Raw genomic sequence first — 27,165 nt, forward strand, 5'->3', positions numbered from 1 at the left:
CACTATATAAATAGTTACAAAGATTTATACCAAAATAACAAAGAAGACAGACTTACATATCCTATCCGTTTACAACATCCTTTTACAAGTGGGAATTGCTACAAAACTTACAAAAATTGTTATTGGGCTATAAACTGTGGCAGAAATAAATTATTGCAAATAAAGAAATATCTATAAAATGAGACTATTCATATAGGTTTTTCTTTTTTCTAAAAACAAAACAACCTAATGTCAAAAAATAAAACTAGCTGTCAGATGCCAATACTTGAAATTTAAAACTGAGAATAATTATAACAGCTATGGCCACACACTAACACATATAATTCTAATTATTACAATTTCTTTAAAAACCCTTATGAAAACAAATATTAATAAAAATGTTTTTTTTTATTTTAAAAATAAACACAAAAGAGTTACCTTGATTTCACTAAAATTTCTTAAGATTGATTTCTGGGGTCGGAAACTGGACCTACTGAAATTTCTGCCATTGGAACAAAAAACTACATCTCCACTGTAAATTATGATTATGCTGAACTATTATGCTGAAACGCTTCTTAGGACATTGAGGATTGAGGTTGAAACTTTAGACTGGGCTTCTTAAAAAACTGGAACCATCGTGGTTTTATATTAAATTTGTTGTTCACGCCGTTTAACAAATATCTTAGATCAGATACGGCATATAACAAAAACAGTGATTACACTTACTTTAACAGACACACTACTTTGAGTATATTCACGTTTTCTCACAAATTTTGTTGGCTTCTTAAAACTACATAACGACGTCTACCCACTCTCGTTACTCTTTTCCACCACACTTAAAACTTTAAACTGCAACTATTAACTTCACACTGCTACACATTTTCCCATGAAAAAAGGACGAAAAACAGAAAACATTACAAATTCTACGAACAATTTTGACAAACGCTGAAGCCAACTGTCCCCAATTATCTTTCCGGCAAAACCTTCTTAGCGATCTAAATCGCTGTTTATTTGAAACGCATATATCGAGCGGCTTAACAATCGAAGAATACCGAGGAATTACTCATCTGTGAAATATAAACAACTCTAAAATGGTCGACTCGGCGGCGCAAATAAAACTTGAAATACTTTGGTGTTTTAATACATATACGAGGGGATTTCAATATATACCAAGGAATTTAAAAATGCTACATACCTGTGTGCATAACTAGTTGCATACCATTAAGAAAGATTTAATCATTAAAAATTAAACCTAACCAATACGGGCATCTTGGTTTCTTGAAAAAAAAACCATACTAAGAACACATAATTACATTTTAATCATATTATTTTTTCTTTCTGTTCTCTATGTATCAGAGTTAAAACACACCTTTAAAAAAATGTCATGAAAGAAACTAAGTTTTTATAGTTATAAGTTTAGTATCTCTATTCGACAACGTGAAATTTGTATATGATTTAAGATTAAAATAAATTGATTTAATTAGTAATACTAGTCTGAACGATTCTTCAATGTTGTGTTAGAAGTTTAAACCACGTGTTGACTTAAATCAAATTCTATATAATGAGTACATATATTAAAAGCCAGGTGGACTATATTAGAAAATTTGTGGCAAATAAGTTGAGGTACGATACCAGTCAAATACTGATATTTAATTTAGTTTAAGGAAAAAAGTAAGTTTATTGGAAATACATCAAGAAGAGTATTGTGGATGTGAGGATGACGTCGGATCCAAATTTGAAATCTTTCGTTGAAGATTGAATTAATTAATAAGGTGTATTAGATGTATTAATCTGTGTTGACTATATATGAAGGTATGAAATATATATATTGTGGATTTTACATAATGTTGAAGTTAGTTTTGCATACCATGTGGTGATAATGGATGCTATATGGCACATATGAAAACAAGAAACTAGGAGATCCATCAAATATGTATTTAGATTGATAGTAGACAAAACAAGCAAAATAGAATCAGGTAATGATATTTTATATATTCAAGTAGTTATATTAATACTGAGTAGACTGGTGTGAATTCCAGTTCTAATTGGGCATTTAATGTATCTAATGAGGATTTTTTTGAAGATTTTCAAATTTCTAAATGTTCCAGCTTATTTAAAAAGAAGCCTTTATTACAATTATGAAGAATTGTGAAATCTGTTTGTGGATCAAAGATGTGGTTTGTACGTCGAATATGTTGTGAGAAATGGGATTGACCTGAAGTTGGACGTTCTATATATCTAAGATGTTCTCTCAATCTAATTTTGAAGGATCTGAAGGTTCTACCGATGTAACACGCATTGCAGGTATGGCAGTATGTAGAAAGCGAAACCGGTCGTTTTGGTAGTAAAATTAAATTGATTGTGAGTATCTAATTTTATTTCTTTTACCTATTTAAAATAGACTCACACAAGCAGCACATTCATGTTTTGCCACCTATTTATTTAATACACAAAAAAAACAACAAGAAAATAGTTTAATCACCGGTTTAAAAATAATTATATCATAGTAAACTAATATTGATTACCTCTGACCGTATCATTTCTCCTGATTCGGCAATCGTCACCACTGGTATAATTGCAGTTATAAAAAAGATATAATATGGCATTGAGTCGGTTGTATGTACTGTCTAAAATAAATAAATTACACTTATTAAAACATTTATGCAACAGAAACACACTTATTAAAACACTTATACAGCACATTAAACCAACTTACACCTTTAAACGATTAGCAGAATTCGCAGAAAACCTTTCGTTCTAGTAAGAGGCACGGTAAACTGCACTGGTGTTCTCCATAATATTTAACACTTATCTAAATTTTAGGTATAAAATAGATATATGTGTCATTAACCCATTGCTCATAGTTTTTAAAAATAGGTTTAAAGATTTTAAATTTCTTTTTCGTGCTATTTCTAAATTATAGTACTAACAAGTTTTATATTTGGATAGAGTATTGAAAATATAAAAAACATTTTTTTAATTTTTTAAAAATAATTTATATTTTAAAAGTTATTCGATCAAATGTCGCTTAATTCGTTAATTATTTTTTAAGATATGTATGATTTAAGATCGAAATACCGTATTAAAAGACATATTTGGCGCTTAATCTGATGTTTCAAAATAAAAAATACGTGTTATAATAACGTTTTATTAAATTCTTAGCTTTAATACATATAAAAAAATATATCGTTTACAGAAAATACTATGATAGGTCTTCAATATTAAAGTCTAATGATCCATTAAAGCCGTCAATATCAATATCACCTTCATTCCCTACGATATTTTCGTAGAATTGTTTGGTATCCAATGGAATAAGCTCCATTAACGACTTAATTATGTCATTAAGCTTTGGAATAGAGACAGGTTTCCCTTTAGGCCACAAAATTTGCAGTTTGTAGGAATATAAAAATTCTGTAGACTTGGTTGCATTTCTTCTGACTCTTTTACTTATGTCTACTTCTTGCAAATTTCCGCCGTGATTTTTGTTGAAATTTTCTTCCACGAGGAGAATTTCTTTAGTTTGAAGCCAGTTAATGGAATTCCCATTTATTTATTTGTTTCTATTTATAATATGTTTTAAAATATCGCAAACTCCTTTGAACTCTTCTTTTTTACCATTTGAACCATTAATTTGTTTCGTTTTCTGCAATTTTTGATAACGTTTATATAATCATCTGGAGTATACAAGCGATTTTGGAGCTTTAATGCTGACTTTATGTCCCCAAATTCGGAGTCATTGGGCATAAAACTGTGTCCTGATACTAGAAAGCGCATCGTTACTTTTTTAAAGAAGGTATAAGCCCAAGCACAGATATTAAAAGCATCACAATTTTAATACTGCGGTTTTGTCCTTCGCAACTGTCAGACCATAGGTAATATCAATTTAGTTACTTGAGGTGTATGGCAAAGTTAATAAAACAGAACCTACCTCTTGTGCCCGCCCAGTTATAAAGCCACAGCAGCCAGTTGTAAGATACAATGTTCATTGAAATACGTGGTAGAGGTAGGGTTTTTTCCAAATCAAAAGTCAATACCTCCAGATTTTCTTCATTTTTAGCTTCTTGGAGATCTGAATTCATAAGATCTCTAGCTGCTTTTGGTTCGTCTTGATGAGTATCTCTTAGTCTCTCAAATTCTTTTTTCAGTTGCTCAGATTAGAGCATTGGATTTTAACTGCAAAGTTATCGCATTTATTGCATGTGTCCTTTTTAAGTCGTTTTCTTTACAAATTAAAACTGTCATAAAATATGCGTTTATAGGAAGAAAAAGAAAGACTATCCTGATTTTCTTTTTTATACAAGTTAAACATTATGTATAGGGTTATATCACTGTTTAAAAAAAGTCGTTTACTTTGGTTTCTACAATAATGCGACCTATATTTTGGAAATTTACTGATGTGATCAATAATTCTTTTTTTTTTATCTACAGGCACTTTTCGATGGGTAGCTGTCTTTATTTCTCTTATATGATCTTTGATGACTTCTGTTGAACCAACTGTTTTAAAATATCGGTCAATTCTTGCCGAGGATATGCTCAAAGTTTAAATAAACATTTCTGAACATACTACTGTACCAGCTAGGTGGTATATTCTTGTGTGGGTTTTTCTAGTCGATAGTGTAACTCTTTTTCTTTTTGATGGCACAACTACGACTGAAGATGATACATAGAGACGTTTAGCTTGATAGTTATTAGGTGCCCAAAATCTGTTAAATTCTTGTTGCCTTTCTTTTTAACTTATTTTATTGTAACATTTGTCTTTGCAGCGATAATCTGTAAACTGTCTAGCTTTGACGGATTTGCCCTTTTGACTTACATACGGCTTATTGGTTTCACACAAAAGTTTTCGAGATTGCCGGAATTGATGTTTAACTAGTTTATTGCAACCCTTTCTTGGTCTTCCTTTTCTAGATTCCTCCATGTTTTCTGTTTCTAATCTATTGACATTTTTTTTATTTTCATATTCCTCCAAATTATCTTGCTCTATAGCAGCTTCTGTGTGACCTTCTCCATTAGATTCTTTTGAGGATTCTTCATTATTTTCGTGTATTGTTAAATTTCCTATTTCTGACCGAAAGGCGTCCTCATTTGTTACGTCCATTATTGCTTGCACTTGTTGTGTACTACTTTTCACGTTTTGTTGTAAGTTGAACTGGAAATTTTCGGCTGTAACTTGCTCGGATGTAGTAACGTTTTTGCTATTTTTCATATCAACACTCAAACTTCTGTCCCCATGCAACACATCAAAAGAATGCGAACTCATTAAATGTTTTGAGATATACAGGCTAGAGGAGAGGATACTCACGTTAGAATAGGGTTTATCCAATAATGATGAATCTTCAGGTAATTTCTCCTCTCCCATAGACTTCAATAGGCCAGGTACCTTTATTTAGTGACTAGTTTATTGATGTGTTCGGTAGAAACTCACTTGTCTAGTATGCTTTTTAGACCAAAAAAAGTACCTACAGTCCATCTAATTTACGTTGCACGTCATTATCTACGTCAGAGATCCAAGTTGACATAGTTGCCAAAGTATAAAAAATTCCTGAATCCATTTTAAATCAAATAGGTTACATAATTATTGCAAAAGTGTACAACAACAGTATACAACAAAGTAAATTAATATTTAATGTAAATAAATAGAAACAAAACAAGAGTTAAAAAATAATTTTATTAAAAACAATTTGAGCCGCTTGTTTAAAAAACAACATAGTTTAATTAATAGTAAATAATAAAAACAACTGATAGAGAAGAAAATGGCAAAAGGTAGACCGGTCCATCTGGCCTTTGTTGATCTAAAGAAAGCATATGACTCAATACCTAGAGTCAAATTATGGGAAGCAATGAATGATTTTGGAATCCGACAAACACTAATAAAAGCAGTTAAAGCACTATACAAAGAAAACAAAGTAGCTATTAAATGTGGAAATAAAGCCTACAATTCATTTAAGACGACAAAAGGACTTCTACAAGGCTGTGCTACGTCCCCTACTCTGTTTAAAATATACTTGGAAAAGACACTCAAACCATGGAGGAGAAAGTGCGAAGAAAAGAATACCAGTAAGAGACGAATACCTATACACCTTAAGTTTTGCCGACGATCAAGTAGTCATCGCACAAGATGAAGAAGATCTCAGCTTTATGCTCAGAAAACTAGAAGAAGAATATAAAAACAACGGAATGGAAATAAACTTAGAGAAAACCGAATACCTAACAACAGAAAACAAGGATATGAGAAACCTAGAGATAGACGAGGGAAGACAAATAAATGGAACAGATAAATTCAAGTATTTAGGAACCATAATATCGAACCAGGGAACAACAGAAGAAGATATAAACAACAGACTGAGACAAACAAGAAACTGTATAAGACAACTAAACTCAGTGTTGTGGGATAAGAACATTACGATAAAGACAAAAAAGAGAATATATAACACCCTGACAAGAAGTATCCTGACATATGGGTCCGAAAACTGGACAATAAACAAGAGAAATAGAGGTAGAATAAGAGCAGTAGAAATGGAGTTCCTGAGGAGAAGCTGTAGACTTACAAAAAGAGACAGAATTGAAAACGCAGAGATTAAGCGGAGAATGGGAGTGCAATCAGACATAATCGACTATATAGAGGAGAAGAGACTATCCTGGTACGGCCACGTCAGAAGAGCGGACAGAGGACGCTGGATAAACAAAATCACAGAATGGAGCCCGATTGGAAGAAGAAAGAGAGGAAGACCCCGAAGGTCATTCAGAGATGAAATCGACGAGGCTATGGAGAAAAGAACCCTGCGAGATGGAGACTGGAATGACAGGGAAAATTGGAGAAAACGGTTGAGTGAAGGAAGACAGTGAAAACTGTGGAAATCCTTAGTAGTAGTAGTAATAAAAACAAAACTAAAGTGTCAACACCGCAACTCTCAAATAAGTGTTACCAATTTATGCCAAAATTTCACCTTCGTTCGATTACAGTTAGTGTTTTCTGAACAAATGTTCTTCTTAAAAACGCTTTATAATGCATTTATACAAATTAAATAAAACATATTATTGTGTATTTCTTAAGTTAACATTAATAGAAATCTTTAAATATTATTTCTACGCGTATATAATAAAGTATGTCTAGTGGGTATAATGCCAGTGTACTCAGCAAAGTGATTCTAAAAAAGAACACACCTACCGCCTAAATATTTCGTGTTGGTATCATGTGACGTCACGGGTTATGACGCCGATGACGTGCAACGGTATGTAAATTAGATGGACTGTAGTTACTTAAAGTTACAGTTTAAGAAGGTAGTATGTATTAAATAATTTGATATGAGGTTGAATGCTTGAATAAATTAACTTTGAAAAATAAAGGCAGATATCGAGCACAGTTTTATTAATTAAATCTTGCCCAAGTACTTTCGCTCACTAGAGCTTCCTTAGGGGCATTTCGTCAGTTTCTGGCTATTCAATAATCCCAGAATGTCATAAACATAAAATTAACAATAAAGTTGAACATAACACTACACTAAACAAGGACAAACAGTTTAAAATTATTTAAAATAGTTAAAGCTACATTTTTGTTGGCAACAGGAGAGAGAATGACTCATGGCACTATTATCTATCGATTTTGAATTTTTGGCGCTTAATCCGTTATTACATAACGCGGTCCAATTTATATTCAAAGTAGATATATGAAGTATTAAAATATCAGATTTAATTTTTGTTAAAAAATACTTCAAAAAATAGTGGTGGTTAGATTGACCATATTATGTCTGTTAGAGTGTACCGTTTTTGAGACGTCAGAGGTTATATTTAGGGTATTGGTAAGTATATTTAACTTTTTATTTTCAGATGAAAATACTTGTAGTAAAAATTAAATAATTGTGGAAAACATTTTAATTTGTTAATGTACGGTTTTCAACCACTTGTGAACTTTTTATGAAACATAATTTAATTACAAACAGCATTACTAATGATCATTAGGCTAATGTGTTAAGGATCTTTGTAAGCAGTTATATTATATTTTACCTCTTAAGCACAACTGTTAGAAAGGGTGGAATTAAAAGAATTTGGCAAGACGACAGCATAAAATCAATAAAACATACCGATAGCGAAGGCAAAAGACACATCATTCATCATGCAGGATAGAATGAAGGCTTTATAGAAAACACAGATTTGATTCTTTTTAAGATGAATGCAGATATGTTTGTTAAATGGCTTTAGGAGAAACTGTTACCTAGTTTGAGTGAACCATGAGTTATAGTTTTAGATAATGCACCTTACCAATCGGAAATTTTGAAGAAACAACCAAATTAAAAATTATATCAATTAGATACGCCTTCAAATCAGAGTTACTGGAAATTTCGAAACGTAATGAAAAACCAACAGTTTATATATTTGACCAGACTGTATCAATTTATGGACATCAAGTACTACGTTTACCGCCGTATCACTGCCAGTTTAATCGAACACATCTGGGATATATGTAAACCGTGTTATGATAATCACATTGGATGCAGTGGATACAGTGACGATGTAGTTAGAAAAATGTGGCAAGAAGCTCTTAAAACTGCGACTCCAGAAATATGGGCCAAAACTGTAAATAAATGTGAAAATTAATAGAAGAGTGGTGGATCCTGGAAAATAAAATTAGTGAAATTAATCCGATGATTATAGATTTAAGTACATAATAATAGCGGTAGTGAATTTAGTGACGATGATAATGATTTATAAATTTAAATAATCAATACGAGGGTGGATTGATAAAAAACTAGCCTTTGATAGAAAAAACAAGTTTTTTGGAATTAAATCGATATATTTCTCAACATAGTCCCCTTTTAGCTCGATACACTTAAAAAGACGATGTTCCAATTTTTTTTATCCCATCCGAATAGTACTGTTGGTCGAGCTCTTCAAAATAGGCCGAAGTTTCAGCGACGACTTCATCATTTGTTGCGACACGGCGTCCTCCGAGCTATTTTTTTAGGTTTGGAAACATTAAAAAATCGCTGGCAGCAAGATCTGGAGAATACGGTGGGTGTTTAACCAATTCATAGCCCAATTCGTCTAATTTTGCCATGGCAAATTCCGATCGGTGAGCCGGTGCATTATCTTGGTGAAAGAGCTTCTCTTTGGTTTCCAAACTGGGGAGTTTTCGACGCAATTCGGCATCGAATCGATCCAATAATGCTGCGTAGTACTCACCATTGATTGTTTTTCCATTTTTTAAGTACTCGATGTAAATGATGCCCTTCGCATCCCAGAAAACAGTCGCCATCACTTTGTCGGCCGAATGTGCACTCCTTGCCTTCTTCGGCTGCCCTTCGCTGCGTTTGAGCCACTGTTTCGACTGTTCTTTGGTTTCCGGTGTGTAATAACTGCACCCAGTTTTCATCAACGGTGATAAATCGGCAAAAAAAAATCGTTCGGATCGTGCCGTATCATCGCCAAAAGTGGTCACACGTTTTGCATTTGATCGATTATCAGCAAACGCGGCATTCATCGCGCGGATAGCTTTTTCATGTCCAAATAATGGTGAATGATATTGTGTACGCGTTCGTAGGAAATGTTTAGTACCTCTATTAACTCGCGGAGCTTAATTCGACGATCTGCCATAATCATGTCATTTACTTTGTTGATCACTTCCGGCGTGGTGAGTTCATTTGGCCTCCCGGGACGCTCATCATCATAAACACTTGTACGACCACGAACAAAGTCAGCTTTTAAAAATTTTACTGTTACTAACGAAGGTGCAACCTCACCATAAACTTCGTCCAGGTCGGCTTTGATTTGCATATTCGTTTTACCCTTTTTGTGGAAGAACTTAATCACCGAACGATACTCGACTTTTTCCATTTCTCCGAAAACACAAAATTTGCTTGCTTTTGACGGCTGTAAAAACCAAACTAATCGTTTTTAAAATGAAAAATTTTGACAGACGTCATGTGATGAATGGCAAATGTCAACGCCGAAAAAAATTCTATATCAAGTAGCGCCATCTATCAAAGGCTAGTTTACGAACAAAGTCAGCTTTTAAAAATTTTACTGTTACTAACGAAGGTGCAACCTCATCTCATAAACTTCGTACAGGTCGGCTTTGATTTGCATATTCGTTTTACCCTTTTTGTGGAAGAACTTAATCACCGAACGATACTCGACTTTTTCCATTTCTCCGAAAACACAAAATTTGCTTGCTTTTCATCATCATATAACGGGGGTCCTACGGCGATTGCCGCTTCCCGCATTTCAGCCTCCATCTTTTCCTATCTCTCCAATCTCCCTCTTCTAAGCCTCTAGATTGCATTGTTTTTGTAATTTCTTTTCTCCAGGAATTTGGTGGTCTTCCCCTTTTCCTTCTTTCTGGCGGAACATACATTAAGGCTTTCTTTGGCCACCGCTCCTCCTCCATTCTCATCACGTGACCATACCATTGTAATTGCCTTCCTTGTATTCTATCTGAAAGAGTATCTCTAATTCCTGTACGGTTTCGTATTTCCTCATTCCTGATTCTTTCCATTCTCGATACTCGACATGACCTTCTAAGATAATCCATTTCCACAACGTCTACTTTATCTCGTTCATTCTTTGTCATCGTCCAACATTCGGCACCATATGTGGTAATTGGTTCTACAATTGCTCTGTATACGCGAAGTTTGGTATGCATCTTTATTTTATTAGACCACAGTAATGAATTCAGTATTCGGATGCATTTTTTCCCTTGGGTTATTCGGTTTTGTACATCTATCTTAACTCTGCCATCTGCTGATATGATGCTTCCTAGATATTTATACTGGTTGCAGCCTTTTATGACTGCGTTTTCAAGCCTCAGATCTGTGGTATTTCCTCCAATTTTTAAATATTCTGTTTTGCTTATATTTACAGTAAGCCCCCATTTGGCATATTCCTCAAATAATTTTCGATTCATATAATTTATATCTTCCTCATCGGTTGCAACCACCACCTGATCATCTGCAAACAACAATGTATACAGAATTTCTTGTCCCACTTCGATGCCCATAAATCTACATTTATTTCTCCAATTCCTCAATGCTTCTTGGACGTATATTTTAAAGAGTGTCGGTGACAAACAGCATCCTTGCTTTAGGCCTTTAGTGACTTTAAATTCATTTGAGGTTCTGGTTCCAATTTTTACACAACTAACTGCATTTTCGTACAATTTATATATCGCTCGGATATACGTCGAATCCAATCCGGACCTTTTGAGGACCTCAAACATTTTCTTTAACGGGACACTATCATATGCTTTCTCAAGGTCTATAAATACCAAATGGGTCTCTCTACTTCTTTCGACACGCTTTTCAATTATTTGTCGTAGGACAAATATATTATCAAGGCAGGATCTCCCGGTACGAAAGCCGCTTTGTTCTTCAATATCTTGTATCTGTCTTTCAACTCTCTTCTTTAATATTCTGCCGTACAACCGGCCCACAGAGCTCGTCACACTAATACCTCTATAATTGGAACAGTCTCTTTTATTCCCTCTCTTATATATGGAGCTTATATAAGATTTATTCCAATCTTTAGGAATTTCCTGGTCTCCACACATACATTTGCTTGCTTTTGACGGCTGTAAAAACCAAACTAATCGTTTTTAAAACTTAAAATTTTGACAGACGTCATGTGATAAATGGCAAATGTCAACGCCGAAAAAAATTCGGTATCAAGTAGCTCCATCTATCAAAGGCTAGTTTAATATCCATAAGTATACTATTATAATGTTATTTACAAAATAATTGTACAGCAGTTCAACCATTATATTTATACATTCATTATTAGCCAAATAAATAACAATATTTAAAATTAAAATTAAAAAGATTATGGAGAACTCCAGTGCAGTTTACCGTGCCTTTTACTACAACGAAAGGTTTTCTGCGAATTCCATTAATTGTTTAGAGGTGTAAGTTGGTTGAATGTACTATACCTATGCATCTCTCACTACACTACGATCCAATAAAATATTCTTTTACGAGAAACAAATGATTGTGTTACATTAATGTACTCGCCCTAATTCGAGTTACATATCAATATATTTGAAAAAAATGTATAGTAGGCCAATTAAGTTAGCTTTTTATTCGACACAACTGTATAAACGGGTTCGACAGTTGAAATGTGTAGAATGAGATATTTCAAAAAGAGTATCATCGTGTCATTCATCAATTTTTTATTAAAACTATTTTTCAATAAATAATCGAAATATCAAACTCATTGTTTTAGTCAAGATTTTTATTAGTTTTAATATAAGAAATTATAATTTCTTAAAGTTTAAATTCATTAAGGGAAATTGCCTCGCATATTTAATATATTCCGAGTAGTATGGGCTCACAGGATAGTGAAAATATTCTTATTTTATATTTGTACACAATATTACTTGAAATAGTTCTCTTATAACAAAAGTACATGTTGCCAAGAAAAAATGATGACAAGAATGGTTTAACAACATTTTTTAAACGAAATTACAAAACAAAAACTAAAAAATTTTTTTAAGTTAATTAGCTCATTCTAAGGAAAAATATTCTTAGTTACTCTTCGTGCACTCAAAAGTTCATCGCTTTTGAGTTATAAAAAAATTAATATTTTCAAGTTCAGCATTTATCAAATTAAATATAAAATTTCATTTTACAAGATCCCGAAGAGTTGTTAACACTAACGTTAAACCAATCCATTGTTTTGTAATTGTTAATTTCTCGTTGCGTCGAATTCCGCGACCGCAATAAATACACTTTTCAACAATTGAAGTGGATATTACGAAAATGTGTATTTTATTTTTTGTTCATAAGGTCAAATAGAAAAGTTAAGTGACATAAATAAAGATTTATTTTTACTTCGTATTTTCATACAGATGAACCGAAAGAAAGAAATTCTTTAAGAAAAAAAAAATAAAAAATAAACAAAAAATAGAAAATAAACAAAAATTGTAAAATTAACAACCTAAAATTTTTATTCCTGCTAAATTTCTAATATCCCGAAAAGAAAAATTAATAGTGTGTGGGTCCACCTCTGTGTCGCCTTAGTGTTCTAACTCTATTTGGAAGACCTCTTATTAAATTATTGATGAACTGCTGCGGTATACGTTCCCAAATCGCGCGTAATGTATTGGCCAACTGATCTAAGGTTTGGGGCGGTTGAAGGAACCTGTTTTGTTGCCTAGACATTTCGGCCCAAACATGTTCAATGCAATTCATATCAGGTGAACACGGTGGCCACTCCATTATTGTAATGCCATGAGCTTCTATACACTCGTAGACCATTCTCGCACGGTGAGGGTGAGCATTATCATCAATCAGAAAAAATTGTTAGCCTATTGCACCAAAAAATGGAAAAAAATCGACTATGACTCTGTCTCGATATCGTCTAGCAGTCATTGTCTCATTAATTAAGACGACTAAGTCCGTGCGACCGTCAAAACATATGCCTCCCCACACGCAAACGGATTCACCTCCAAAAAGAAACTCTCAGATTTTCATTGTAACGCTGTCCTTTTTCCCTCTACACCAATATTCAGCCATCATTCGTATACAAACGAAATCTGGACTCGTCAGTAAAGAGACAATTCCTCCAATTTTCGAAATTCCACTGATAGTGTTCGATCGCCCAGCGATATCTGCATGCCCGCTACTCCCTAGTTAGTCGTGAATGGGTAGCGCGCCGTCTAGCCCTTAAATTGGATGCATATAACCGTTTTCTGACAATTTGACTGGAAATCGCTCGTCCAGTAGCATGCCTGAAGATACTGCTAATTCTGCCGTAAATGTTGGGTTTCTTCTTGCCTCCAGAACTACAAAACGATCTTGCCGACGAGTTGTAGATCGTTCACTTCCTTCTCCATGCCTGTATGTTGCAGATCCAGTTGCTACATACCGATTCCATGCACGACTTATTACACTTTGCGACACATTTAGCCTCATAGCAACCTCTTGTTGATTTATGCCTTGTTGGATCCAACGAACTAATTGCTCGAGCTGCACTAGTTCTAAACGTCTTTGCGGCATAATGTTTTTGTGATAAATAGATTTCTTGACTTATTGACAACTGGTAAAGTCAATACAAGCACTTTTATACGAATGATATATTCATGTTTGGAACAACATGTCTCTCTTTCTACGAGATAAGGGCCGATAAGAATAGGGAGATAAAAACCACATGCAAAAAATATTGGCAATAAAGATAGCATATAGAGTATAGTACAGGCAATTATTTTAAAAATAGTTTTATATGTTAATTTTAGGAATTTTAAAATTATCCACTTCAATTGTTGAGTAGTGTACATGCACGTTGTTCAAGCTACATATAATATATTTAAGAATTTGCAATTTCTTAGAATATCATATATTTTTTTATTGTATAATGGCTTTGGCATAGCCAATTAGCCAGACTATTTGTGGAAATTGCAATTTTATTACCTAAGTGTATTTATAATCTAAATTTACAGGGAGTAATTTGTTCGTATAGGGGAGAGTGTTGTACCTTGGGTAAATTTTTAGTTTTTATTTTTTCTAAATCCCAGAATAATTATATATTTGCAAACATTAGTTACTTTGGCTATTTGGCCACATGCTTTCTTTTTTTTTGACACATTTTAAGCTTAGTAGTTGGTTAAAAAATATAGTTTAGCAGGCCCTTGCATGTTGACCTAAAGTACAAACTGGTAATGTACCTTGGACCAGCATATATTGTACCTTGGGTCAGTTATAAAAACAAATAAGATATTAGAATAAATCTTAAAATGTTTTATTGAAAATCTCAAAATAATCAGAACATTATAATTAACTACTGTTTAATTTGGTAAATAAAAACTTATTTTACATTATATCCGCTAAATTTAACATTAAACTGCGCATCGTGACGTGTAGTTCCGCTTATTTTGTGCGGCTGTGGAAGTTTACGTACAGTATCATTGCGCAAAAAATCATAAGTCTCGGTTGAGTCGTTTATAAACTTATTGGAATCTAGAATTCGACGTAAATATCTAAGTTCATTATTAATTCCACTGTTCAGTATTTCGGCAACAAGATAAACAAAAGATTTCTTCCCTGCCACTTTCACTAAAACAAAGTCCCCTTTTTTAATCTCGCCATTTTCAGATAAGTCATATATTTTTTGGTCATTTAATAATTTTTCTTCCTAGTTACCAAGTCCTCAAATGTACCTCCATCACTTGAACTTGATTTACTATCATACTTAGCAACTTTCTTTGGTACATTTTGTATATCTTCTGTCGCTATTTGCTTTGTAACTGCCTGTACTTTCTCAAATGATACCTTCTCTTGAGTGTTTTCCTTTTTGAGCGCAGCTATTTTATCTTACTCTGGAGTGTCGGTAAGTATTCGTGACTTTAATCTTGCTCTTCCTGAAGTTCCTGCTTGACGAATATTTAAGATAGAAGGAGTAGAGACTTTCTTTTCACTAACTGTAGTTTTAGTTTGTTCCCCGTCCTGTTCAACATTGGCTTTCTCGCGACTGTCGGTAAGCTGGTTTAAAGGACGATCAGTTACATATGAAGACAAAAACTCATTATCTTCAAAAATATTTTTATTGACGGGATAGAGACCACTCACCTCAAATCCCTTCTGGATATTAGATATAGTAAATGCTTTTGGAAATGCCTTACCTGCAAGTTCAGCTATATCGTAAATCGTAATAGGTTGTTCAGGGTGCATAATCATTCACTCGCATAAAAACTGTTCGATCAAGCGATTGCATTTTGTGGCTGGTATGGGGATGAAACATTATCGGTAGAATGCCATTCTTCTTACAGAAATTAATGACACTTACACTCATGTGGCTATCGTGAATATCCAAAAGTATTATAACTGGATTTTCATCTGTTGGTTTCACATGATTTTTAAAGTGTTGTAGGTATTCCAAAAACAATATTTCGTTTGACCAGCCGAACGGATTTTCACCTCCTATAGTTCCAACCGGACAACCTTTTAGCATATGAGGCTTAAAATTAACCCTCGGAAATATCATCATTGGCGGAATATGATTTCCGATTGCATTTATTGAGGCTATAAAGGTTACATTTTGACCTCGCTCTCCACTTGTCATTTGACCTAATTGTTTTATTCTCTTAGGTCCTACAATTTTTAGTGGTACATGGATAGTCGTTAAACCTGTTTCGTCACAATTCCAAATTTTTCAGGGGTAAAATCTCTACGAGACTAGGCTTCTTTGTACCTAGTTCTTATAAATGGAAGATATATTTATTTTATTGAAGGATGTTGATCTGCCCAAACCAGTAGGTTCGGGTTTACGAAGTGATAAATCTTCATGTTATCTAAGAAACTGCCTCAGCCATTCGTTGCCAGCTATCTTTTTTTGGCCCCAAGAAGGCGGATAAGACTTGTTAGTTGCAATTGCATACTGGTATGCTAAAGTACGAACTTCCATTTTCATCAAACCATAGTGGAGGTGTGCAGCAGTGAGAAGATATATTTTTAACTCAGCTTCCTCTTCTCTCAAGGTACACGACCTACCGTTGACCCAAGATACACAACGTAACAATTTTAGCTGTTTTTTGTTTTTTAATTTTAGGTTATGCATTTAGACAAAAAATACATTCATATGTAAATAATTTACTTACGATCAAGCAAAACACAAAACGCCCTGCAAGTGACCACGCTACAATTTTTAAGTGTAATTAGATGCCATCTACCGCTTGTATTATTAAACCACTAATTCAACCAAATCGAAAAGAAATATGCAGTGGGTAAGAAAGAAAGTCAACTGACTCAAGGTACAAACCGGTCCGAGGTAAAACACTCTCCTACACATTTTTTCAGTTTTGGACATATTTACAATTTTTAATTTTATTACCTAAAACCACCTATAATTTAAATTTACAGGGCGTTATGTATTCGTAGATACATTTTAATATCTGCTTATTATTTGAAAAAATAATTGTATTCAAATTGACAGGCAATGGACAATTTAGCTCAATTAGTTTTTCATACATAATATTGATACTTTGTACTGTCCACACTCCAATATAAGGTGCTGTAGATCTCCCACTTTACCACAGGAGCAATATGGGTTATCAGTGATACCTATGCTGTGTTCGTGTGCAGGAGTGAGTGCGTGGTTTGATCTTATTCTATTTATTGTTTTTATAAATAACCTATTTGGCGCATATTTTAACCATGTCTCATTGGAAATTAGTGGTTGGCAAGTTGTAAAGTTTGTTCCAGTTCTATTTTGGTTGTATAAACGTTGCCATCATTGTTTGCAATTGTTTCTACTAATATTATCTATGTCTGTTACTGGTAGAACTATGTGGTTTATATTATGTTTGGTTAAAGCTGCAGATTTAGCTAATTTGTCGACTTCTTCATTTCCTAATATTCCAGAGTGTCCATTTACTCAACAAATAATAATCGAGCTACCTGCGGAAATAATATCATAATGTAACTTCTATATTTCTATCTTAATATGGTTTAGGTTTTTTTGTATTTTTGATAGAAGTGAGCTTGTCCACAATGCTTCTACAATCGGTGAGAATGATATAATTATTTATACCAATAGAGGCTATATATTTAAACACAAGTAATAAAGCTGATAGTTCGGCAGTATATATTGAAGCTTCATTGGGCAATCGACATGATTCTTTGTAATCCGAATTCCGGTGATATATTGCACAACCCGTTTTATTTTGAATTTTAGAGCCGTCAGTAAAAATATATTGAAATGCAGGCCACTTATCTTTAATTATTTTGTTGATCATACTTCCTGGAAGGTTTGAATCGATATAATATGTTTCTATTACCTTGGAGAAAAGAGTCTTAGGAGGTTGAGTATACATTGGTCGTATTTTATTTTGATAAAATTGTTGTTTAAATATTGTCAATTTCCTATAACTTTCAACGTATATGTGAGTATTTTTGTTACGCCAATATTTGTGGCTTGAGTCTAATATATTCAAGTTACGAATATTTTTAAATAGCTGAGGTTTTTTGAGATAGCTCCAGCTACAAACTTATCTGTACAAAACTGTCTGTATAGTGTAAGAAGTGACTCTTACCTTAAACTACGCAGGTAGCTACAATTTCAATAATAGTAATAGGAGTAGATTTTAAGTAACCAATCTTCTGGGTTTTAATTTTATTAAGATGTCCTGTTGACGCAGACCTATATAAATGGCTACTATAGTCGAAAATTGGTCGAATCATTGAGCGATAGAATAGCAGTGCAATATTTGGGTCAGCTCAGGTCAGCTCCCAACTGGTTTTACAAAATACTCTAAGGATATTCATGGAGTTTTCCGATTTTTTATAATAGAATGAATTTTATCCTTTCATAACTGTTTACGATCCAAATATGTGCCTAGATATTTTACACAATTTTTGATTGGAAATTCTATTTTTCCTAATTTGAAATTACCTTGAATGAGTTTAACGTTATTTGGAAAAAAAACAAATTTCAGTCTTTGTAGTTGGTATTGATAATACTAGAGAATGGTAATAATTTATACAATCTAGTGTAAATTCGAGTTGACGCCTACAAATGTCTAGGGTAGCATGGAAGGTGTACAATCATCTGCAAACTGTAATACATTAGAGTGTGGAGGTACCATCTGTTCTAGATCTATATTGTACAATGAAGAGAGAAGTGGACTTAAAATACTACCCTGTGGTATACCTATATTCGTTAGCCTTGGCGCTAAAAGTTTCTCATTTATTTTTAAGTAAGTCGATCGATTCTTGTACAAGGATATAGTAATAGTTGAAGTTTTAACTGAAATTTTAAGATATAAGAACTTCTTATATAGAATATATAAATTTATGTTATCAAATTTAGAGGTTACATCGATAAATACTGCAGCTGTTGATTCTTGATTTGTGAAATTGGCCTGAACAGAGGAAACTAGTGAAGTGAAAGCATCTTGTGTAGACCTGGATTTCCGGAAGCCATATTGAGATTTGGGAAGGATATCTTCGGATTCAAGCCAGTATTTAAGCCGATTCTTGATTAATCTCTCTAGAGTTTTTAGTATACAAAAACTTAAAGTTATACGTCTGTAAGACTCAACGTTGTTATTTGGCTTTTCTTGTGGGTAAAAAATATAGCACAGAGTATGATATACAGTCCATCACTGAAGACAAACTAATATTTTGTTTGAGTCCATCATTTAATTCCCACAATTCAAATGGTTTTTCTAGTTTGGAGTATTTTCTGGAAACGGTGATTGTAACTTTGTTTATTTAATTTGGTACCCAAGGAGGTGAAATTTTGAAGAGGAAATCTTCTATCCACGCAGCTTCGCAGTTTATCGGGAGTTTATTGTAATGTTTTCGGCTTTTGTAGCGATGTACTTTCTTCCAGACGTCGCTGATTGGACTACGGGAGTTAAGGCTTTCGCAGTAGTTTATTCAACTTTATTTTTTTCTAATTTTGAAAATTTTCTTTGCTGATGCATCCAATTTTCTGTATTCAATTAAATTATGAATATTAAGATTTGTTTTATAACGACTATATGCTGTTTTACGGTTATTTGCAGCTGTTTCGCAGTTATTATCCCACTTTGGTTTTGGAATCTTTTCTGTAGAATAGTTTTGATTTTTGATACCTTTGGAATAGCAATGGTTGCGCATCTGTTTATTTCATTAACTAATTTCTCATAAGTTTGAGGAAGTTTATCTAAAAAAAAGTTAAAAGAGTTACATCAAAACTAACTAATACATAATTTTCTTTTATTAATAATTTCCAATTACCACAAAATTATGTTTTAATTAGTTTTTATGTAACATCTCTTTTTACCAATTTACCCTTAGATTTTATCATAAGTAGTGTTGAAAAACATTGAAATGAGATCTCGCAACATACTAATATTAACTTATTACATTTCAAAACACTTATCAACTTATCAACTTTGTTTCTGTTTCTAATATTTTTATATTTAATGGTGTCTTTTATAAACAAATTTTTGGTACTTTCACCCATTATTAGTAGCTATGTCGTGGATGATGTTATCAGTGATTGTATCAACAATTGCACTTTTTTCATTCCTTTTATTAAAAGATATGTAGATGATTTAGTTTTGACACTTCCTAAATACAAAATTCATGAAACAGTTAACATTTTCAATAATCATAATCAACATATACAGTTTACAGTTGAGGAAGAGGTAGATAATTCTTTACCATTCCTTGACATGAGAATTCTAAGAACTACAGATAATGTGTTGAAAACCAGATGGTTCAGATCCAGATTATCTACAAGAAGATTTTCAATTGTTAAATTATATTATAATTTAGAAGTCTTATCCTTCAGATATGCTACATAGGATGCATTTTTCTAATATTGTTAATATAAATAACTTAACCCCATTTTTGCTAAATCTCAGAACATTGTATCCAACAATCAGAACATCTAATATCATTCAATAACTTTTATACCATCATTAACACCTAAATTAATACAAACACTAAAAGTTATTGACAATATAAAAATAGCAACAAAAAAGAACATCAAAACTATTTCATCTTTATATTCCAAAACTAAGTAACCTATAGATAAATTAGATAAAACAAATGTAGTATACAGCATTGGTTGTACTCAGTGTGAAGCTGTATATTTTGGTGAGACCGAAAGAAATATGTTAAATTATATTATTTCTCACAAAAGTGATTGTATAATTTAAAAACCGTTTTGTGTTTAGCACAGCATATAATTGACAATGACCCTATTATGGATTTTGATAACATTAAAATTTTGTGTAATGAAGGTAATAAATTCAAAAGGACTTTTTTAGAAATGGTTTGTATGAGCAGAAGTGATAATAATTTAAACAAAAGATCAGAAATTCAAAATCTAAGCAAAAGTTGTAATTATATTATTTCTTTATAGTTTCTTTATAAAACCAGTAAAATATCACATTTTAATTTAATTTTCCATATACTTGTTACCTTTTTCTCAGGCATCTATCAATGATAAATAAATCTTCTTTTTTATTATTAAATAAAAAAAAATATTTAAACAAAATTTTAGTTTTTGACAAAATAATTGTCAAAAATGAAAATTGTAAGTTGGCATTCATAACATTGAGGCTTATTTGTAATTGGTCGCTATTCTAACTTATTTTTTAAATTCAATTGTTTTTTGTTTAAGAAAGTTTTTTAAAATTATGTTACAAAGTTTGTTTAGCAGCATTTAGCTGTTTATTAACCAAACTAATTTTATTTGGTGACTTAATATTTTTTTACTAATTCCACTTTATAAGATATTTTGTATTTTTTAGCAGCTCTTGAAAATAATTTTAAACACAATTAAAAACTCGAGATAAAAATTAGTTACATAATAGCCCCTATAATAAATAAAATATTCTAAAAAATACATACAACGATGAATACCAACGATGATCCAAGTATTGTACTTGCTCCGACTCCGATTGTTGAGAATATCCTCCATTTTGAAAAATCAGTGTAAATATTTATAGCCCTTAAAATTAAAAATTAAATAAATATTTTACAAATAATATTGGACCTAAAGTTTATGAGTTTTAGCATATAACTAAAAATAAATATTATAAAATGTTCTGCATAGTTCAAAACCTTAAATTCAACCATCAGATATTAAATGTTATTAGTTTTATACGGGATTTGTCAAAAAATGTGACTTTTATTCAAGACTAAAGTATCTCTATTTTTGATGATATAAAAAGTTAGTATGAAGAACAGATGTTTGAATTAAAAATAAATTTTAAATATATTGAATATTAACCCTAGATTACAGGACATAAGTAAATTTTACGATCCGCATACTTCTTTAAGTTTTTTCGGCTACTTACAGTCACCACTCGGCCTTGGGCCGCTCGTTACCTTCTAATTTAGTCGTTAGCCAGATAGTGTCATTTGCTGTTGTACCATTTAAAATTTCTACAATATAGTTTTTACACCTTCGTCGTCAATTTTACGAAGCTCCGGTATCTACGATAGTTTTATTAGTAAGTGTAAATTTTTTTTTGGCTATTTCCATCGTCGAATACATTTCATAGAGATAAGTTGTTAGCTCTTTATTTTATTTTGTATTCTTGTTTTAAATAAAAATTTTGGAATTTACTATTTTATTTGGAAATACAGCGAAAATTTTAGTTTGAAATTAATTTATTTGATGTTTCAACTTCCACTTTGGAAATCTTTTTTTGTAATCGGTATTTTGATAACGATTTCCAAAGTGGAAGTGGAAACGTCAAATAAATTAATTTTAAACTAACACTGTGGCTTTATTTCCAAATAAAATTGTAAATTACATAAGAAGCCCTAAGGAAATAGCTTCAGAACAATATATTTTGAATTTCAGTAAAATGGATTCCAAAAGGCCACTGACAGAAAAAGAACTGGAAGAAGTGAATGCGCGTATAATGAATGGTGAAGACTATAACTCAGATCCCTTCGAAGACAGTGGCAGCGACTGGGAAGAAGATAATCTGGAGATAGAATCTTCAAACTCGGATAATAAAGCTGTCGAAGATTTGATTATATTTCCTTGTTCTAATAAACCGACAGGGCAAGATGCCATTTCGAATATTAAAAAAGTTTCTACGTCGATATCTGGAAAATCAAAGTATGTGGTGGTCCCAACAAAAAATGTGTCTCAAATATCAATTGAAGAATTAAAAGCTTTACTTGCAATTCTTGTCCTTTCTGCTCTAAAAAAGATAACCATTTATTTGCAAAATATATGTTTAACACCTCCATTTCAGGAACGTTTTATAGTGCGTGTATGAGTTGTAATCGCTTTACATTTCTACTAAATTGTATAAGATTTTACGAAAAGCAAACAAGGCAAGAGAGACAAGTAAATAATCCTATCACTCATATCCGCGAAATATGGGATATTTTCATTGAAATATGCCACACTTCATATACCCCTTCGTCATATCTTAGAATTGATGAGCAGCAGCTAGGATTCCGGGGAAGATGCCCTTTCAGGATGTACATCCCCAATAAACCTTCAAAGTACTTGCCAAGTATGCAAGAATGCGATATGCGGTAAGCATCGTGGAAAAATTTGCACTGAGTGTTTAAAACATTAACCAATTCTATTTTTTATTCGTTTAAAATATGTTGTAGTGATAAAAACTCTCCTGTTCAGATTTTGAATATATGTTTTGTAATTACAAGGCATTTTTTATAGCCAGTAAAATTTACTACGTGCTAAATAGGTAATCACGTGCGGCTAAACAAATCCGCTAATCTAGAATTAGTTTGTAAGCACTTTTTGGAATAATTATCTTTATTATATCTAATATGAAGCACACATATATATTTAACATAGCCAATGTAAATTTAAAATAAACTATCTTTAAATTGAAATTCTTATGAAACTAATTAAATTATATAGACAATGTAAATTTTAAACAAACTATCTTTAAAATTGAAATTGTTATGACACTAACTAAATTATATTAACAAAATTTTGTACCTTTCTGTCACTGAATGCCTAAATGAACTGTTCTCCACTATATAGATTTTAATCACCACTCAATGTCTTCGTTCTCAGCTTAGGTTATCCTTGTTTTTGTGAAATTACTTTTTCCAATTATCAGCTTCCACCAATTTAAGATATTTTTCTTCTTAATAGCATTTATATTTATTCTTCTTTTTAATACACCAATATCCAATCACCATATAATTATTATGAGTTGATTTATACTAATCTCCAATCATAATATAATTTTTAATTTCTTCCAATATCCAACCAATATTCTTCTAATATACTTTCCAATACTATCAAATTTTAATACTAAATCACTGATTATTGCATACTTTATACTTTCTTCCTAATTCTGACTGACTGGACTCGACTGACTGAACCATAATGATTTCATTCTACTGTAACTGTCTGACTGGCCATTTTCAATCTAAATCACCGAGTATTTATACCTTTTCAATGTTCCAGAACCATCTGGCAAGAAATCATATTCGAATTGTTCCATATTCGAGAAAGTTCTACCGTAAACAAAGGTTAAATTCTGTATTCTAGAGAATTCTTTACTATTCTATCGAGAATTTTATTGACATTTTAGGCTTTTCAGATCAGAATATAAACTTATATGTAATTTTAAACAACCTAAATTAATAAATTACACTACTTCAAATCCGTAACTATATGTAAACTAAACATTTCAAATTAACAAATAACCCCACTTTATATTCGCAATTATTATTTAAATGTCAGTCACTTTCAGAGTATGTATATCTGGTTGCCTATGCACATGGCTCACTTAAATATATTTACAATATTATAATTATTAAAAAAAAACTTTTCACTTATTATATGCTAATTTCTTAAAAATGCCCTCACATAAATAATATTTATAATATTCCCTAGTATATAACTTATAAATTAATTTTTTAAACACTATTTTTCTTTCTCCTATATTCATATCATTTCAATATATTATATATACATATACATATGTATATATATATATATATATATATATATATATATATATATATATATACATATATGGATATTTTACTAAATGAATTCAATAACTTTCACCAAAAACTAAATTTCAAATTAGAAGTTGAGAAAAATTGTCAAATTAATTTTTTGAACCTAACTTTACATAGAGAAAACAGCACTTTAATTACTTCATGGTACACCAACAGAACCTGGTCGTCGAGATATCTGAATTTCAACATTCATCACTTGTCTTAAAAGAAATCGGTAGTTATCGGATACACTGATAGATCTATCCGATTATCCGATCCTATCCATAGCCTCAGGCCATTAAAAAATCAAAAACAGCACTAACACTTAATTCATACCCACACTAACTTATCGACAACACTTTTAAATCGTGACTGCATATATTTTACAATAACAATAATAACAATAAAACCAACACGATAGAGAAAAATTATATGTATCTTCCCTATATAAAATGTTTATCAGAACAACTTGCAAATCTTCTGCCTAAACATAACATTATGGTTGCTCATAAAGGGCACAATCTTTTGAAAAATAATTTTATATATATATACATCGGTTTAGAACGTCTTTCGACGTTGTCCGATACCTAAACACCATCTCTTCCTATCTTCGCAGTCGTTTGTTGTTAAATTTCTTTCGCTCATGGACTTGTTTACGCCGTGTTGCCATTCTAATCTGGGTCTTCCCCTTTTCCGTCGACCTATCGGTTGCCATTCTATTACTTTTTTGGGGAGTCTTGATGCTGGCATCCGTTGAACATGCCCATACCACCTTAATTGTTTCTTCTCTATATCTTGAGTTATATTTCCTTCTATTCCCATACGTTGTTTTATTACATCATTTCTGATTCGGTCTCGTCTGGAAATACCTAAAGATCTTCTCATTGCATCCATCTCTACAGCTTTTATTCGCTTTTTGTTCTTTTCACTAATTCTCCATGTTTCAGCGCCATAAAGAAGAGTAGTTTTAATCATGGTCTCATATATATTAAATTTCCTTCCTTTCGTTATCTCTTTACTCCACAGTATACTCTTGAGACATCCTAAGACTTTCTTTGCTTGAGTGATTCGTTTTTCTATTTCCCGTGTATCAGTTCCTGTATTGTCAAAGGCAACACCCAAGTAGTCATAGCTCTGACAGCAGGAAATATGTTGTCCGTTTTCGGGGTCTATGTTATCTGACTCGTTTCCAATACAAAGATATTTGGTTTTTGTTGTATTGACATTCATTCCCCAGTCGTTATATTCTTCTATCAGTTTTCTTAGCATGTACTGCATGTCTTCCCTGTCGGTCGCTAGCACTACCTGGTCATCAGCAAACTGGAGTGTATATATACATTCATTGCTAAGCTCTATACCCATCCTATGTACCTTTCTTTTCCATCTTTCCAATGCCGCTGCAACATATATCTTGAATAAGGTTGGTGAGATACAGCATCCCTGTCGCAAGCCTTTTGTAACCAGGAATTCTTCCGTTAGATATTTTCCTGTTTTTATCTGTGCCTTAGAATCTCTATATAGTTCTTGTACAGCATTTATTAATGTGTGGTTGATGTTAGATCTTTTCAACGTTGTCCACAGTTTTGTTAAGGGGATGTTGTCATATGCTTTTTGCAGGTCTACAAAAGTAATATGAGTTTCTAGATTCTTAGCCGATCTTTTTTCTATTATTTGTTTCTATTATTATGAAAAATAATTTTGCAAGACTAAAAATAAAAACACCTCTATTAAAAAAATCGCATGTTGTGTATGAAATTCCCTGCTCGACTTGTGATGGAGTATATATTGGAAAAACCAGTCAGCTACTTACCTCAGTCTCACAAATATGACAAAAAAACTCAACCGTCCTCACAAAACATGAAAAAGGAAAAAAGCATCAATTCGATTTTGATAAAACCAAGATCCCAAAAAGTAGCCATAACAGGAAGAAGAGGGAGTTCCTAGACTCTATACAAATCAAAAAGAATGATAATGCAATAAATGATAAAAAAGATATCAAAAATTTAAACAAGATATATTTTAATTTAATTTAAAAACACACAAAAGGATAATCTCAGAACGCCTATGATGTTAAAATAACTTTGTTTAAATGATAAACCAACATCAATAAACAACATATTAAATTTTAAAATACATTTTACATGTAGTGACTTAGTGGGTCTGTCCTATGCTTTTATTATTATTTTAATTGTGACGTTTAATGTATCCTTGTTAGCAACGAACTTTTAAATGCTTGGTAAGTCAAAAGCTTTTAATATTCTAATAATAATAACAAATCTAATATTTCCTAATTTTAGTGACTCCCGATAAATTATCATGTCTTATAATTCTCAATAAAACCAACAAAAAACGAATAACTCTAATTTAAATAGGTGGTCGTGATTGAAAATCTCTGTTTCTAAAAATGATAAAACTAACCTTTTGTTCTCAAAATTGATGACTTCACCTTTCTTTCCTTTGATTGTGCCTTGTCCACCTTACTCGTACTTTTCAGTTTCTCCAAAATACTCCTGCTACTCCTCTGCTTCAAATCTTTACTACATGAATAAACTCCTCCTCTCCAGACACACGGATATCTCAACTAATCGACTTGGTCCAGTATAAAACTATACATCTGTTTATTACCTACAGCATGTCAGTTATTTCTTCTGTCTGCTACCACAGTTGGAACTCTTTCCACCAAACACAAATACAACTTTTCACAATCTAGACTTAAAAAAAAACTTGGCTAATTAGCAACGTCGTCTCCACA

The 27,165-nt window shown here is 32.1% G+C and overlaps 1 long non-coding RNA gene across 1 annotated transcript; it reads right to left on the bottom strand.

Moving 5' to 3' along the window:
* Positions 1–2,504: 2,504 nt before the first annotated feature.
* Positions 2,505–27,165, bottom strand: LOC140442793 (uncharacterized). The gene is made up of 3 exons (XR_011951145.1): positions 26,832–27,165; positions 21,309–21,408; positions 2,505–2,606 (listed from the first exon to the last, which is right to left on the bottom strand). It is a non-coding gene; the product is annotated as an uncharacterized lncRNA (long non-coding RNA).

This window comes from Diabrotica undecimpunctata, chromosome 6 (genome assembly GCF_040954645.1).
Source record: "Diabrotica undecimpunctata isolate CICGRU chromosome 6, icDiaUnde3, whole genome shotgun sequence".
NCBI lineage: Eukaryota > Metazoa > Arthropoda > Insecta > Coleoptera > Chrysomelidae > Diabrotica > Diabrotica undecimpunctata.